This window comes from Taurulus bubalis (genome assembly GCF_910589615.1).
Source record: "Taurulus bubalis genome assembly, chromosome: 12".
Classification (NCBI taxonomy): domain Eukaryota; kingdom Metazoa; phylum Chordata; class Actinopteri; order Perciformes; family Cottidae; genus Taurulus; species Taurulus bubalis.
The window spans coordinates 12,432,235-12,450,577 of NC_136600.1; positions in this window are offsets into that span (position 1 = coordinate 12,432,235).

Below are 18,343 nucleotides of genomic sequence, written 5' to 3' on the forward strand. Positions count from 1 at the left end.
TAGCTGGAAACAAGGAGAAACAGCTAGACTTGTTCTAAAGAAATCTGCTCGCCAGTGTCTATAAATAAAAACAGTGGATCCCCAAAATCAATTGCATTCATCCTCTTGGGGCCACAAATATCTGTACAAAATATCATGGCAATCTATGTCATGTCATAAGAGTGGTGGACTAAAAAAACAAAAACAAAAACAAAAACAAAAAGCTAAACTGCACATTTACTGAACATTTTAATTGTCTTCTTTTTTTAATCTTCTTTAATAGTACTAAAACTAAAACAGTTTCCATTTCTGGTGGCACTGATCAAACTGCTTTCCTGTTTCCTTTCCTTCTAACCTCAGATTTCTGTCTATTTATTTCTATGCAGTTGCAGTGCTAATTTGCGAAAGAAAATATTAGTCACCCACTGGAAGTGTATGCAATGAGGGATAAAAAAAAGAAAAAAGAAAGAAATTACATATTGGCTGAGGGGGGAAGAGAGAAAGAGAGAGAGCGCTGCCAAATTCAAGTTCATTTTCATGTCGAGGTGCTCTGATGTCCGACACAGAAACTACAGAGCACGTCTCTCATCTTCCAGATTTTTTTTCTCTTTTGTTTTCAAAGCTTTTTTCTTTTCTTGGCATTGCAGACTCCAGCATGTTCTTCCAGAATCAATGGCATAACATATTTGCTTCTAATGCCTTTATTCTGTGTGCTATTTTAAACCACAACCAAAGTCAACAAGGCTACAAAAGAAGGGCAGCATAGTGAAACACTGTAGGTTGTGACCCACGATCCTGCAGGTGTATTCTTGTGTGGCTTAGAAGTGTGAATCAACGTGCAGATAATGCATTTTTTTTGTGTTATCTTGGTAATAAGACACTCTAATTAGAGTTTAAAAAGTTAATAATAAGGATAAAACAGACCAACTTGACAATGATGCATGCAAGGTTGGTGCAGAAAGTGTACTTTTCATTGAGAGTATTATAATAGAAAACATATTGTTGTGGAATGTAAAATAAGATGTATTCAATTATACATGTTCTGAAAAACATTAAAGGATTACTTCTGGTAATATTACAAAAAAATAAAAATAAAGAAACTTTGAAGGGCATTTCAATGAAGCCAGGTGTTCTTTATAAACACATATTTTAAACATGATATCATTTTCCGAAACTGTCATCATGGCAGTACTAAATAAAAGTGACACATTTCTAGGTAAATGATAGTAATCCAAATCCCATTTACATTTGTTGTAATCCCTTTAGATTACTGAGTTTTAATGAGGTAATCAGTCACCGCTGTGGAAGACAGTTTCAAAATAAAAGTAGTCCACCCAAGCCATCAGCATTCATCTGAAGGAGGGATCTAATCGACCGGTGGTTCCCAAAGGGAGGGATAAGGAGTGGTTAAACTCCATTAAAATACCATTAAAACAATGAGAGAGCAGCAATGAAGAATCATTGCTCTTGTATCAGCCTTTCTCCCAAGTGCCTTGCCCACCCAAAGTGAGCTCTGTAGGTAAAACCTAATTGAACTCCCTGAGACACAATCGTAGCAAACAGGAGTCTGTGGCCGACTGCCGGTCCTTTAAGGAGTCCTTGACATGAAAACTAGATTGGAAAACAATGTAGTCTGCACAATCGTTTGCATTATAAATTGGCTAAATCGCCCATTGTAGACAAAGAAAGAAAGAGCAAAAATCAGATGGTCACACTGCACATGATTCAAGTGTTGTTGTGCACAATTACACTTAAAAGTACAGTGTGTATCGTAGCCTTAAAGAGATTTAAATGATCACCCTCTGATTGTTATCATCACTGGTATCGAAAAAATACCCTTCACAGGGGAGAGAGACAAAGGTTTGTCTCGCAATTTTACAGTTTAGCTCTAAGAAAAACAAATCTATAAAACTGCTCGAGGGCAGAAACAGAAACATATTAGCCACAGTCCTCCATGTGACACACCAACCACAGTCCCCTCCTCCCCATCCCACCCTCACATTAAACCAGAGTTACTGTAAACTGAATATAAAACCCATAATCCTTTGCATCTGCATTCTCATTTTAGCAGGACGGCTGGCACACGCTCCCAAGTCTCTGCCATGCCTCATGTTGGGTGGGTGGGTGGATGGTTTTGAAGAGGGGAGGGCAGAAACCCATAACAACACACAGGAGACTGTGAGAAACAATTACATGCCACACCCAAAAAAAAAAAAAAGTAATGTGAGAACACATAAAACTTCAAAAAACACACAAAGATATTTCACGACATTCATGAATTTGGCCACATTATCAAGCTTCAATCCAGAGTAAATGCTCAACGCCTACACCAACACGTTTCCCTCTGTTTACAGTAAGACATCATATACGGTAAAAGGTGGTATTCTGCCACAAGAGCTGAACCCCCACACTGGAAAAAAGCTTTTCAGTGGAAAACTCTTGGCAGCTCAAATGCAGCTGACGGTTCTCGGGGGAGTTGTGTGACAAAAGGATGATCTAGCGAAGTAGAGAGGAGGGGGAGGCCTTGCACAGATCTTGGAATTCTGAATTTCGCTGAGTGAGCTTTGCTGTGTTTGATATCTGCAAGACTGAAGCAAAAGAAGTGTGAACTTTTGAACTGACTGCACACCTTTGCAAAGTCTATTTTTCGTGTCTCCGTTTTCAAACTGTTTAATCGTCTTAATTTGACCCCTTATCCTGCAACTGAATCTTACAATTATGTCAGCCGATCTGCCCCACAGCTTTGTTTCCAGTAATATTATGGGAATAAATCATTTGGATCATCCGCAACAAAAGACTTCTTACCAACAAGCTCTTAAATACAACCACAGATGCCCTGTGCTGCCTGCCAATCTGTCCTTGGGTTTGAGTAATTTTTAAGGTCTGTTAATTAGGGGAGCTGCAATGGAAAAACTAACAAAATCACCTCAAGTCAACTCTATGTCATCTCTAAGTCAGCGTCCGGCCAGCTTTCATTTGGCAATCTCAATCATTGTGGTCTGGGATCCTTTATTTAACCGAGAAAAACAGGATGCAGTGTGTGTCTCCCCCTTCCTGGTCCCCATGTTACAATTATTCAAGTTTAAGTTCCAGGGGGAACCAATGAGAGATTCATCAGGCAGCAGATCTGAGGTCAGTTAGCTGTCTTTAATGTTCTCTTTATTGCCCCTTCATATCGCCTTGCAGCGACCAATACAAGCAAAAATAAAGACATGCAATAAATATATAAAATGTATACTGTAACTTAAAAATGAACTTTGACTACGTGAACGTGAAAGCAGAAGTCGCTTTAAGACGGCGGGAACCGAGAGGATGCAATCTGCGTTGCGCACACCTTTTCCTGTCGCAGCAAGTCGTACGATAAGCTAGAGCTCCGTGTGTGAGTGTGTGTTTATGTTGGAGAGAGCCTTTATGAGTGAGGTCAGAAGGTACTGGAGCTCATGTGACAGTATCTGTCTGCACGCTGATGGAGAACAGAGACCGTGGATATCAGCGGTTGGAGTGATAAGGTCACCATGGTAACGCCATGTTATGGAGCGCATGAGGACATCAACATGAGTTGAGCAGACTTTGTATTGAGTCTCTGAAAACATGCATTCATTTTTTTTAATAAGGCCGTAAAAGTAATGAATTTATTTTTTCTTGCCCTTGAGTAGGAATAAACACATACTGTAACGTCATAAATAACTGTTGAATTCATCAAATATTTGTGTGTGTATGTAACGTTACAATTTACTCTGTTAGGTGTGACTTGGATGTTGCGCAATAGTACAGGTATTCTTTCAGCCCTTCTCCTAAAAATTACGTTCCCGTACAACAGAAATGATTTGTGGATTATGTTTTGAGGGAATTGTCGTGGATTACGTTTGAATTTGACGTTTCACAAATACGTTTCAAATGAGTCCCACACAGTCCACGTAAGGAGGTGGTCAGGGTGGGGCTTTCCTCTCAGAGACTGCTAGGAGACTATTATTGTCTAAAAATAACCATGTTCTTGTGTTTCATTTCTAAAAATTGCCAACCCTGCCTTAAATGCTCAAAACAATGTTATGCATTGATCCCTATGACCAAATAGTCCCATGATTCAATAGTATCACTACAGGGAATGAAATTAAATCTGTTGTAACCGCAGTCTTTAGGGACGTTGATGAAAAATCTATTAAATAATCCTTGTTTTCTTCGTTCGTCAAATGTTTGCTTTGCGCAGATGTGTGTGATCTGATGTGGTTTACGCTAAAAAAAAAGGTTGGGAGCTGGGCTTCTTGCCAACTGGAGGCCTTTGCTCTCCCTGTTGCATCACTCCGACACGTTCGAGGCCCGTGCGCTCTCCTCCACAGACCCACAGTGCAAACTGCTGCCTGGTCCTCCACACTGCAGACCAAAACCACAGGCAGGATGACTGTGGCTTCAATGGTCAGAGAAAGCAGAGGGTCCGCAAAAACAAACTTAAGCACTGAGAAGCTGCAAATAAATACACCGGTTCACCTCTTATGGAGCAGAATAAACAAAAACAGAGACGCGCACACCTTCATGTCTTGTCTCTTCACAACAAGTGTTTTATCCAAACTTCAGAGAGTGAAATGGTGGAAAACCCAAAATGGAAGCCCTGGCTGAGGTTTCAGAGGGATCTGACCATACAGAGCTGTAATTATATGTGCTTTAATGCTCTGTGGATCATACTGGTGTAGAGACACATAGACTCCTTGTAAAAAACACAGCCTTATTCCACAAACCGTGACCAGAAAACATAGCTTTGCATTGTAAATTCTCACAGTAAGAACACATGCGAAAAACCTCTCAGTCCACAACATTAGAAGGCTGCAGCTGGTAAGAAACACTAGTGTTTCCAAATTCACATCGACTTATGTTGGTTGTTTTGTGAGATCCATGCGGCTTTATCACAAAGTGACGGGATGAAACTAGTGAGAAATTTATGTTTTGACACCAAGGCATTTGTGATGGTTAGACAAACCATGAAAACCAGAATCTAAAAGGGGGAAATTCAGACCTACAACAACAAGAAATTTGCATTTTTGCTGTCATTTTTTTGCCTATTTACTGGTCTTACTAAGTTCAAGTGTAGCAGATTCCTCCCAGTACCTTTAATGACAAAAGCATGTGTTTCAAAGTGATACAAAAATGAAGACATTTCAGTTAGTGTGAATTTAGGTACACAGATGGTTGCCCCTTAAAAGAAACACCGAAGTACTTATTGAACTCATTACGTATTTATTTTTTTAGAAGAACAAATTATAGTAGTTTTGCTGTTATTTTATCATAAATCAAAGAATTGGACAAATTAAAACATGTCAGATGAGGTGAATCACCAAAGTGAAATCAATGCTTGTACTGAATTTATGACAACCCATATAATAGATGTTGAGACAAGCCTCAAACCTCAAATGTAAACCTCATGGTGGCACGAGGGGAAAAGTCAGTGGCTCACCAACATCAGCCAGCTACATCGTCTGGGAACCATGAACGTTTGAGGAAAAGGTGCCAATCTACCTCGCAGAGATTATTCACTGAATCGCTCAGAAATGTGACCTGGATCATCAAAGTCATTGACATCCATCCTCCGAGCACCATGAACGTCTGTACCAAATGTTTAGACATTTCAGTCCGAGCCACAGCAGACTTTCAGACATCTGCGTCCCCAGAGCCACTCTGCTAACGTGGCTAAAGGAGCAGGCCAAGTCGTAATGAGCTGCATGCATCCTTGAATGAAAGACACATTGAAGATTTAACAGCACAAGAATGTCAAACTTGGCTGAATCACGTTGTAAAAATTTGAAGAGGTCTCCACAAGCAGGATATTTCTAATGGCTGTGACGCTCCATTGATCAGTTGGAATGTCCTTCGTGCCATTGTTTAAACATGTATCACGACGAGTTGTTGATTCAGACGCTCACTTCCTCCTCATCTCTTCCTGTGCTTCACTGTCAAACTCGTTCTCCGCTGCCATTCAGGAAGCTGTCTGTTCTCTGTCTATGGATGTTTGTGTGGGTCAAGTTATTCTCGTACGTTTTTAATGTCATTTTATGACTTTACGATGAGGCCATGATTCTTGTAATTTGGCTAAAATATGATGTGATGTTGTTTTATTACTTCCTCATGTCAAAATGAGTTCATAGTAACGGTATTGAAAACAAATACTCTGCTGGTAGTTGTTTTCATATGGTGGTTGAACAAGGGTCCCTTTTATAGTGAGTATTGCCATGATCAATGAAATGGCAATTCATGTAATTATTTTTCTTCTTTGGTCATTTAATCTTGAGAAAACAGTGAAAATCACAAAATCTTTGAAAATCACAAAATCCTGGAGCCCAAGGTTACGTCATCAAATATTTTTGTCAGTACAATTATTAATTGAATTAAACTCACCAGTCTCACATAATAATTAGTGGTTTGGATCATTTACAAAACAATTTAGGCTGCAACTAATGATTATTGTCATCATGAATTCATCTGACGTTAATTCTCTTGATTAATCAGTTAATTGTTTGGCCTGTGAAACATAACTAAACTGTGAAAAATCCCAATATCCAAGAGTGCACAGTGGCGTTCTTGTTTTCATTGACAAGCAGTCCGAAACATTAAAACATAATTTTGAATAATGTAAGACCAAGAAAACCAGACACTTCTTGCAGATATCAGATATTTTAAAGTTTTGGCTTGAAAATTAATTAAGTTATCAAAAAGTTGCACTTTAATTTTCTAACAATTGACTAATTGACAAATCACTGCAGAACTAACCTCAATCTAAACCACATTTAACTTACAGAAGATTTGTCAAAAAGCGATTGAGTGATGATTGAAGAAACAATATTTTAAATTTATATTTCATCTTGTATGTTATGATTTGCTAATCTGGACATTATGAATGTATTTTTAATCTTTGCAAATAAAATGATGAACTAATTGTTTGCTCTTGTTAGAGATGTATCTTTATCTCCACACTGCTAGGTAAAGCATCTATACTTCATTACAGTACACTAACAGACCTGAAAAATGAATCTGATTCCTTTAACAGTTTGTATGAAACACACACACACATATATATATATATATATATGTATATATATATATATATATATATATATATATATATATATATATATATATATATATATATATATACATATATATATATATATATATATATATAAACTCGTCAAGAGTTGCAGCATCCACCGCAACATTTTCCTGAGCCTATATCTGTCTTTTTAATTATTTGGTCCTTATCTTTTTACACACCAGAGCATCATTGTCATGCTCATTTTCCCACCACGACAAGCACATTTCTTCAATAATATTGTCTTTCTCTTTGCTTAACATCGCCGTAAAAAAAATAAAAATTGTCCTCCGTCCTTCTGGGGTCAAAAGATTGTGGGAAACGCTGTTATAAAAAAAAGAATCATGAGGAGATGTAGTCACTGTGTTTAATCTTCCCATGATGAAACTATGCAAAGGCCAACACTTATTCATCCATATTTATTAGTACACACAGTTCCTTCAACATATACATAGCAGGCCAAGAGGTCAAGAGCCTTTGAGATCTTCAGAGGAGCTTAAGAAAACAGAAACAATCGCCACTGAACTCCTGCAACAATCACATCATGTCTCCAAGCAAAATAACTCTTTGTGAAGACAATCAGTCATTATATTAAGCAAATAAATATGGAATTGGGTGTAAGATCTGCAGTCTTGGTTTGGTCCTTTCTCTTGGACATGTATTAATCTTTGTATTAGACTTTGAATTATTTCAAGTATAAAGTATTTCATCTATGTGTCAACCCTGTAGAATCCTCTGTATGCAGTGAGGTTGTATGGGCAGCTAGATCAACATATTTGTTGATGCTGAAGAAACAAAATCATTAGTTTTTAATGAATGGAAACGGTTCATTCTGCAACTGTAACTGACTGCTGATTTTCCGTCTTGTTTTCCTCAGTACGAATAGGTCAAATTGACTCAAGTAATTGTGGTTATGGTCTCAAATTGATCCAGAAACCAACAGGAATTCTACTTGGATCTTGTTTTGAACTTGACACAGTTGCAGCTTGTAACATGAGTGAAACACATCCTTGAGCTTCACTGTTGCTCTGTGTGACATGTTTCTTATTGATGATGAACACTGGCCCTGTCGTTTATTTAGAGTCAATCCAACAGGCACCGTCCTGCTGCAGTAAATACTCACTAGCGTTTCGCACATCAGCGGCTGAAAGTAGTCCCAAAAAATTGGACATTTGCCTTTATTTGAGTCACTAACACAATATGTTTGTTTTAGTTTTTCATAGTTGTTGACAAAAAAGTAAAAACATATAACAACACCAGTCTCATCCTTCAAATCTGAGAACCAGAGAATACTTTAGTCACATGACCATTACATATATATATGTCATATTAAACATTGTCATTGGTGCAAAGACTCAATTACGGCTTATTAATGGCTCTAGGGTTTCACTAATGCATTGTGCACATCTGGATGTACTTCAAAGTGTAGAAAACAGAAAAAACGTCATCTATTCCACAGCTTTGCCAAACTTTACAGCCTCTCCCTCATATGCTGGTCCATAACCTGAGGGCACTTCTCCGATCGCTTGTTTGACTTGTAATTTCTTACGAGGGGAAACAGGCGACCAGACTGCAGCCACTAAAGGGAAACGCTGAACTACTGCAGGCAGCCCAAACTGCCAAGTCATCGCAAAACTCTGAATCTGAATCGAACATTGACATAAACACAGATGTGCACACACAGACCTTGCCTGTTCCATGTACCTCAACACACACACACACACACACACACACACACACACACACACACACACACACACACACACACACACAGGCCCACTGCTCTCTTTTCTTTCCATGACGACCTTTGTTTTTGGCTCGAGACCGTGCGGATTGCTTACTCTTGTGGTTTTGACCCTCGTGGTGGAGGTGTTGCTGCCCAAACTCTGCTGGAGAGGTGTGAAATCAAACCCCATCTGCTTTGGGAAAAAAAAATCCACAAGCACAGAAGCTGAATGTTTCCACAAAACCCAGTTATAAACGTATTTTAAATAATTGATGCTGCGCTTAGAACAAGGACTACTGTATAAAAACGCTCAATGTTTTGTTGATATATGTTTTGTAAAATATGGGTTTCCTCTGGGGTCTATGGCAACTGACAAGATTATGTTGATCCCTCTGAATGTCTGCAGCGTCTGAATAACATCCAGTAAGCATCGTCCTTTATGGAGACACATTGTTTTAGAGAGACATATTTCATATTGCGGATAACGTTCCCATGCAACAGCTTTAATGTGAGTTTTTGAGTCACGGTTGTATGAAAGAGAGCGAGAGACAGAGAGAGCAATTTACAGTAACAGACTTTATCCATGCCACATCTGGTTTCGATTAAGACAACACTTCTAATGTGACTGGATGGCAGCTTCTTTTTTTTTTCCTCTTGCAGCTGCTACAATGCAGCAAGCTGGGAACCGTGTGGCCCTATTTTTCAGAGGTTGTTGTTGATTGTTCTACTGCCACTTGTGTCAAGTATTGATTTATGGTCCCATGTCTTCTTCATGGAACATGTATGTCTGCCTGTAGGGTGGTACAGCCCTTATGCAAGAGGAGTGCGCTTCACACTGGGACACAGATGTGCATTTTCAATTACTCTCATGGGGTCAAGCGTCTACAGTAACTGAGGCACAGATAACCAGGAAAAGCTCGGCAAAACATGAACACAGGCAGCAGCAGAGTACCATCAAGGCAGTGTTCACTAGAATAGTTATCAGTTATTATCTCTATTGGCTTTCCTTCTCTATCTCTATTTCCAGGAAGTCCAGTCTGGGCCAGTAAATTCCTAAAAGTTAAACCCCATTGATTTACAGGCCAAGCTCAGGCACATGGTGTGCTGCCTTTCTGGAGGATAAGGTGGAAACCTGCAACTTATTAAGTGATCATTTTAGAGCCTTTTTTTGTAGCCCAGAAAGCTCTTTCTCCCTCCCTCTCTCCAGATTGGCTTCATCCTGCAAGCATCTGGAAGTTAAAGCCATATTCCTCTTCACTGAAAGCCCTCCGCCACGTGTGCTACCCTGAAGGTGAACCCTCAGAGATGTTCCTTTACTTAGTCTTATCCTCCATGCTTTTCCCAGCACTGTCACTAGACTGAAACTGTTTCAAACCCCACAAGTGGTGCCAATAATTCACTTTGTTGGAAGGCCTCGTGGCTAAAGAAAGATGAGACTAGGCGCTAAAAAAAGGGTGAAGGTAAAAACCCCTGCCATCTGCATTGTGCAACACGTTAGCCTCAAGGGGCTTTTTGGTACGACACCTGCAGGTCTGTCCAACACAACAGGAAGACAAGGGGCAAAGAGGGGACAAGAGCCAGATACAAGCCACCACACAGGACATCCTGGGCAATGTTGTGGGAGGGCCAGCACAGAGGATGGATGGAGGAAGAAGCCTGTCAACTTGTTTGGGAATGATGTTCCAACTCAAGGAAACCAAGTGAATTGTTAACACCTTTCTTTCTTTTCTGGATGCCCAAAGGCAAACTGGAAGCAGCGGGCAACACAGCAGGTCTTCTGAGAATCATGGATTTTTTTTTATTGCAGTGAGGATTCTCTTGGATTTTCAAAAAGTACTGCAGATTATTTCAAACCATTTACCAGTTAAGAAGCAAGTCAGCAATTTTGTTGTTAACACATTGCAAAAACAAGTTACGATGGAGTATCTTGCCAGCCTTTTATTGTCTTTGAAGATAACATGCTTTCCTCATTACTCTTTAATTGACTACTACTCCCTGGTTCATGTGTCTCCAACTAATTAATCCATCTCTTCAGCTGAGTTTCTTACAGTCCAAGCTCTCTCTTCTGTGTTCAATCATCTTTGCACCGGGCAGCACCAGGGGAATGAAAACTGGGACAAACAATAGGAAGCTGATAGGAAACATCTTGCATGTACATCCAGGTCTGCATCTCAACATTATCTTCCTCTGACATGTCAACAGAAGAGAGTTGGGAATTAAATCAGCATAAAAGAAAAAGTCCTTGGACGATGCCATCAGAGTGATCCAGCCTTTCCCTTTTTTTCCAACAGCAGACCTTCATTTTTTACAAATAATCTTTTCTTTTTCCAAAGGAGGATAGGGAAAATCTGTCATCCTGCCTTTCCTGATCCTAGGTTTGTCTTTCAGAAGTGGCCTAGAAAATGGAAGAAAAAAAAATAGAAGAAGAAAATAAGTCCTCTCATAAAATGCAAGATGGACGACTGCGAGAGTCATAGCTTAACGCAGCTGGTGGAGTGGATTTGGGTATGAGCTCAAGAAAAACATCAAGCGTTCTCGCAGTTCATGTCCGCCTGGTGCCAAGCATGACACAAAGGCCATTTGTTTTCCACATGCAGAACTCACATCTTGTATGCTAAACTCATGATATTTCATAAATCTCATTCAGGGCTGCAGTTGCACAACCACTTTTGCTTTGGAAAGTATTAAAAACAAATAAAAACAAGCATAACCCCATTTTCATCACAGATATGAAAACAAAAAGCGAGAAGCCCCCTGAGCCTCGATTTTGGTGCTGCATTTTCTCTAATTCTACATCTCAGGTTTCACTTGGTGAAGTCCTGCATAGACACCACAGCGAGACATAGACACCAATGAAAGCCCCTGAAATCTTAATGAACAATGTCTCCACTGCTGCTCCACCCACCACTCCAAACACCAACATAAGCAACTTCAGGAAAGACCCTCACCACAGTACAAGTAGTCTGTGGTCACTTCATCAAGCCGCTGTTGGCTCCTCCTTCTGTTCCAGCCCCAAACCCCCCGACCTCTGCTTTTTTATGATTGGTTATTTGAGCCAGAGCCCAATGAAACTGTACATGTTCCCCCGAGCCGGAGGGCTGCAGTCGAATCTGCTCCAAATTACTTCCACGGCTGCAGAACACATGGGGTTGAAAGGCTTATATAAGCCTGTGGTAGGAATATTCAACCCATGTCACCTTCTTTTGAAATCCCTGTGCTCTTTGTCTTTTTCATCGCAGCTATTTTAGCATCAAAAGTAAAAGCTTGGGGAGTAGACAATGGTCTTTATTTGTTCCATCTTATTAACTTTCAAAGCTGATGTATAAAGTGTGTGGGGTGAATAAACAGAATTTCCAGTTACTTGTAACATTTTACACATAAATAAAAGTCAGTGTCACAGAGAAAGAAATCAACGCGCAGCATAAGGAAAAAGAGTGCCACCTAGTACCACCGACATGAGAATGAAGAGACACTACACCAATGACATTGTAGCAACCAAAAGCCAAAAAACAAGAGCAAGAAGAAGAAAGATGCTCTCAGACAGTGAGTGGTACGTGCCACAAGACAACTGGCAGCTCCCAGCTACCTCCAATACTCAAGACTCATATCAGACACAACAGGCTGCTGCTGTCCACCTGGCATGACAACATGATAACATATCACTTCATTGATTTGTTTGTTTGCTGCCTATATCAGATCATTCAGATAACAGTACTGAACGATATAAAACATAATAGTAATAATAGTAATAAATAATAAATAAATACAAAAATATAGATTAAAAAATAAACAAATATTCCCCCTGAATTTTGAATGCTACAATTTAAAGATTAATTCATCACTCTGGCACACTTTGATAGCAAAACTGAGGAGGCTAGATAAATTACGTTGTGCTAATGTGAACAATTGGATCATACATATCATTATTATAATATAATAGTTATACATGGTGCTGAAGCTGCAAAAAGATCACACCAATAAAGCATGGTTAACGAGACGGGCTGGATTTGACGACATCGCCACGGACCCCTCGTCAGTGTTGTAGTCAAGACCACCTAAACCTAAGTCCTAAGACTTAAGTCATGACCAAGACCAGATTGTATCAATACAGAGATAAGACCAGGACTTTGAGGGGCAAGTCAAGACCAAGATAAAGCCAGAGTGAGACAGAGTAAAGATCAAGATCAGACCTTGACACTCCTCAAATCGATCTGAAAGATCCACATTCCCATTAAAACAAATGAAGATGTATTTTCATTCAGCTCTTTTATTGTCATATATACTGCTGTGTATAGGTGTCCCGTGATAAATGTCTAGATAAAATAATTAAAAGATTGTGGATTTGTCCTTTGTTTTCTATGAGCAATCAGAGTTGTGATGTTAACAAATACATCTATTCTAAGACAATTTTGTGATATCTCCACATTTGTGATCTTGCCTGGTCTGGAAATAAAATCCCCTTTGTGTGGAGACGAGACCAAGACCTTCAAAAAGTGGTCTTGAGACCGCTCCGGAGACCTAGACTGACCTGGAGTACTAAAACACGACCCCGGGGGCCCCGTTGGTGCAGCAAGCTTTAAGTCCATGACCCCGAGAAGCGGTGAGGGCCGAGTGACGGAGGCTGGAAAGCTGATGGAAGGTTAAAGAAACATTGTTGAGGATTTAGGGGGATTTAATGTCAGAAATAGAATAATATATTCATAATTGTTTTCATTAGGATATTATCAGCTGAAACTAAGACTCATTGTCTTTTTGTTAGCTTAGAATGAGCGCCTCATGTCTACATACATCAGGTCCTCTTAACGGAGTACACCATGTTGCACCGCATGTTTCTACAGTAGTCAAGAACAGCCAAACCAAACACTGCTCTAGGGCTTTTGTTTTTACATTACCTGAGGGCCAGCGTAGTTCTCTGACATGTTTGGGATGGGAGGGGTGAGAAGAGGGCTATTCAGTTGGATACAATCTGCAACCTCACCACTAGATGCCACTCAATCCTACTCTCTGCTCCTTTAAGTAATCATCAAAATTATTTAAATTCATCCTGAGAGGAACCTAAATGTTTTTTACCAAATTGCATTCACATTTCACTGAAATCCTCACATGTCAACATCATGATGGCGTAGAAATGTCTGGATTCGTGAAAGTCATTAGGATTCATCCTCTGGGAACAATGACTGTCTGTATAACAAGTCATTCATTAAAAAGATGTATTGAGATATTCCAGTCAGGATCAAAGTGGTGGATTGAATTTTCAGATTACCATTTAAAATTACACCAGTAATTTAATAGCACAACGTCTATGCTTCAAAGCATAACACAACACTGTGATCTACCTTAAATAACACACAAATGGTGTGTGGCCATCGTGTATAAACTTGTCAAGAAAGTTTGTGGCCTTCAAAAGACAACATGCAGGGACTGTGGGTAACATGTATGGAGTTACCATAAATTAACAAAATGTCCAGGCACTGGGGGATCAAATTAACACTAATGTCTCTTCCCTCAGTTCTACTTTTTTCCTATTCTATCTCTTTGTATCTCTGGCCAGTGTCATCTCCAAACAAAACATATCCAATAGCTCACCTGAGCCCGAGTCCTCTCCTGGACAAACACCTAGTAAGTGAGCCTGATCTCCAGCTGTCAGACAAAAGAAGAGTTTGTGGTCCAACCAGACAAAAGAAAAGAGAAATGAGTCACCATTATACCACTGATAGCTGAAACAGTCTGGAGGAGGACAGACACATTTTCAAGGGGGGGGATGCTATTTTACACTAATGAGGCTCTCATATGAAGACACTGGAGAAAAACAAAGATGGTTTAAGGGGGGACAGTTGAGTTACTTCTCACAGGCAGAATCCAATGAAACCAATATATATAGAGAATAATGGCATGATACTTTTAGGAATACTTGGAGAATGACAAAGGAAAGTTCAGTCTGCTGTCAGAGAGATGATATTTGGTTGCCAGAACAGATGTGAATTCAGGAGTCCAAACCAGGTGGCTGAGATTTACTCTGATAGTTAATCATATCTTGCCTTCCTTCACAGATGTTTCTACACCTTAAAGGGTACCGGGGTCTCCTTAATCAAAAGGCATTCATTCATAATGCACAGATAAGTGTTTAAGTGCAGACATGCTGAATTTACGGGGTGATTTCACAGCTCTGCTGAGGAAAAGCAGTGAGCTTGTTTCCAAAACATGTGTTTCGATGTGCAGCAGTTCATCATTTTACGACTTTAGACTTGCAGAGGATCAAGACTGTGAAAGTGTATTTCAATTTGTCAACAAGTGAGTATGAACAACCTGGTGATACGCAGTAGTTTGTATTAAATGTAGTGCTTCCAATCAATTTAACACCTTCCAAACTTCAGATCTTTCCCTGCTACCTGAATTGAAACTGTCAAAATGAGGACACAATACGATTATTTAGTTAATCATATTCCCTTTTATAAGTGGCCCGTTACACAGCATACGCACACACTGGTACATACAGAATAAGCACATGCATGAATGTGTCAACAACCCACAGGAGTCTATCACATCTGTAGAGACAAAGAAAGCACTCCATCTGCTTCACCTGATTAACTTCACTGACAGGACATGAAAGTTGAGTCACGCACAGGATGTCACACAGTTGTTTGGGCTGCTGCCACCTCGCCGCCACGTTTCATCGGCCTGAGTCACAGCTCCTCAGGGACCAGAAACGCAGACCGAGAGATGAATCCAGAACTCGGATTAACAACTTAATGTAAATCAAACACGACGGAGGAAGAGGAGGAGGAAACAACAGACCTACTCCCAGCAACTTCCTCTGTAAAGAATCGATAGATGTGACATGCCAGGGGATCACAGCTTTTCTCAGTTGGACTCTCTCAATTGTTTTCGAGGCAGAGCCAGAGATGCCATAAAACTCTGTCAGCCAAGTGCATGAAATATTGACACAATGCTTGGAGCTCACTTGCGCAAGCGGTTTAATTGATTTTTTTATAATTGATTTGTGTTCCAACTAATGATATAACTTGATAAAAGGACAGATGATTTTATTGACAGAGTGTCTTTCCACATAAACCTACAAAACTTCCAACTGTTTTAACGGCCTAAAATTTACTCAAATACTTTAACTCATTTTAATGTTGTTTTACTTTACATGAGTATCTTCCTTTTATGCTACTTTCTACTTCTACTCCATAAAATGTATTTAACAGCTGCAGTTACTGTTTACCTTGCAAATTAAGATCTTACATTCAACACATATTGCCTTCAAAGATATGATACATTGTAACGAATATAAAGTAGTTAACATTTGCTATTGACATTAATAATATTGATCAATATTGATATTGATTAATAATAATAAAACAATATTATACTGTAATATAACAGTATAAAAGGGGCCATTCTGCTTAAAGAATACTTTTACTGTCACAGTAATAGTTGGAAGTACATTTTGTATACTACTTTCACTTTCAAGCAGAGCTGCACTGCAATATATAAACACATTACTCGTAAAAGTGCATTGGAAATATCACAGAACTAATAGTACATCATTGTTGGCAAAAGTTCTTGGATCACAGATAAATGTACTAATTATTATGTTGCACTATTATGTTGCACTATTTTCCATAACAGCACATTCCCATACAGTCGAGGCGAAAGCAAGCACAGAGTTTAAAATGTATCGTCGAGACTATTAACCAGTAACTAATTATCACACAAATCTTTGGCTCTCAAATAAACCGCCAAAGCCTCGGTGACAATCCTGTTTTGTTTTTGAGTCATTCACAGTATTTTACTCACCTTGCCGGCCGGCCAAGAACTCCCGGATTATAATATCTAATATCGCAATTAGAAACCAACTTCCATCGACTCAATTGAGATAAAGAAGAAGAAGAATGAAAAAAAAAAAGCGTTTGTTTTTAGGATCTCATACACTTGGAAAAGTCTTCACGCGGCGTAAACATTTAGAAGAAAGAGAGAAAAAGAGACCAGTCGCATCCAACGGGGGAGGGTCCTGAAGTGGAGCCAAAGAAACTGGAAAAACTAAAACGGTGACAGCGAGGGGACTGAGGAGGAGGAGGAGGAGGAGGAGGAGGAGGAGGAGGAGAGAGAGAGAGAGAGAGAGAGAGAGAGAGAGAGAGAGAGAGAGAGAGAGAGAGACTTTATATTAGGGGAGAGGGGGGGTCACGTGCTGGACTATTTCTTGGAGTTTCCGCTGGTTGTCCGGCAAATGTTTGCTTTATATTGAACAGACAAATATTACGGCGGTATTGCTCTTCCCAACAAGATGAGCATGATGCAGTAGGATGTGGTCTAGACCTGCTCTATATGAAAAATGTTGTTAGATAATTTATGTTGAATCATTCATTTCCACCAGATTTCATTTAAATTGCAATAGCTGGTCCAAAAAAATTGCAGGTACTTTTCTACTCTTCCTCATTGACTTTGACAGGAAACTAATAACACATGATTCAGCTTAATGCACCTGAACTTTAATCTGCTGCTTTAACGGCCTCCACTCCTCTAAGACGATACACCAAATTTTTCAAAACCTGGCTGCAGAGATTTGCTGCCATTCAGCCACAAGAGTCACATTAAAAAGCCACATTAGTCTCACAGTCTGAGCTCCAGTTCATCCCCGAGGTGTTGGATGGGGTTTGTGCAGGCCAGTCTACTTGTTCAACACCTAATTCAAAAAGGTCTGAATGGATCTGGATTTAAGCATGGGGGCATTGTCATGTTGAAACAGAAGAGGATATTCTCCAAACTGTTGCCAAGATCTGTTGCATACCATATGTATGCTTGTACCATGAAGATGCACTTTAATTGGAATCTATATACCATAAAATAGAGTATACGTGGAGGGTCCAAATACTAATTCTGTCTACGCTTTCTCTCACACACATGTTCTAGTCTATTATAACCTCCTCTGAGATTTCTGTCACTCAGCCTTTGCAGACAGCCATTAGAGGGCTTCCTCCCAAACAGTAGGCTAGCCATGATAACCAGCCTGTTCGGGACCGGTGTCCGTCCCCTGCTGAGTGGTGACACAGATAAACAACTCATGGACGGAGGCCTGCTGGGACAAACATCCTCAATGCACGGAAACCAAGAACAGGGGGAAATTAAATTGTTTCCTGTTGGTGTAATAGGGGCTGTGCAGCAGCCTTCTGAGGGGAACCCATCATCTCAGATGTCCTTTTAGTTCTTTGTGAGGTCAGAAAAGTTATTTGAAGACGACAGCGATCAATCCAGGATGTAACTTTCGACCACTTTCGTCCACATGGCCCACCAAAATCCGCACAAAATTAAAGTTTTTGTAGTTGCTTTAAGTAAGTATTACACTCCATGACAAGTAAAAGTCCTCCATTGAAGATGTTATTTCATTTGTGTATTTCAGGATGAAAGTATAGTCATATAAATGTACTTCAAAGAACTAAAAGTAAGAGAAAAAATGTCCCCTGTGGCTGTTATATTATTCATTGTATCATTAGATTATCTTTTCCCCCTCATTTTTTGGGAAGCAGAGAGTCTGAACCTGTTTTCAGTCAGAGAAGACCGTC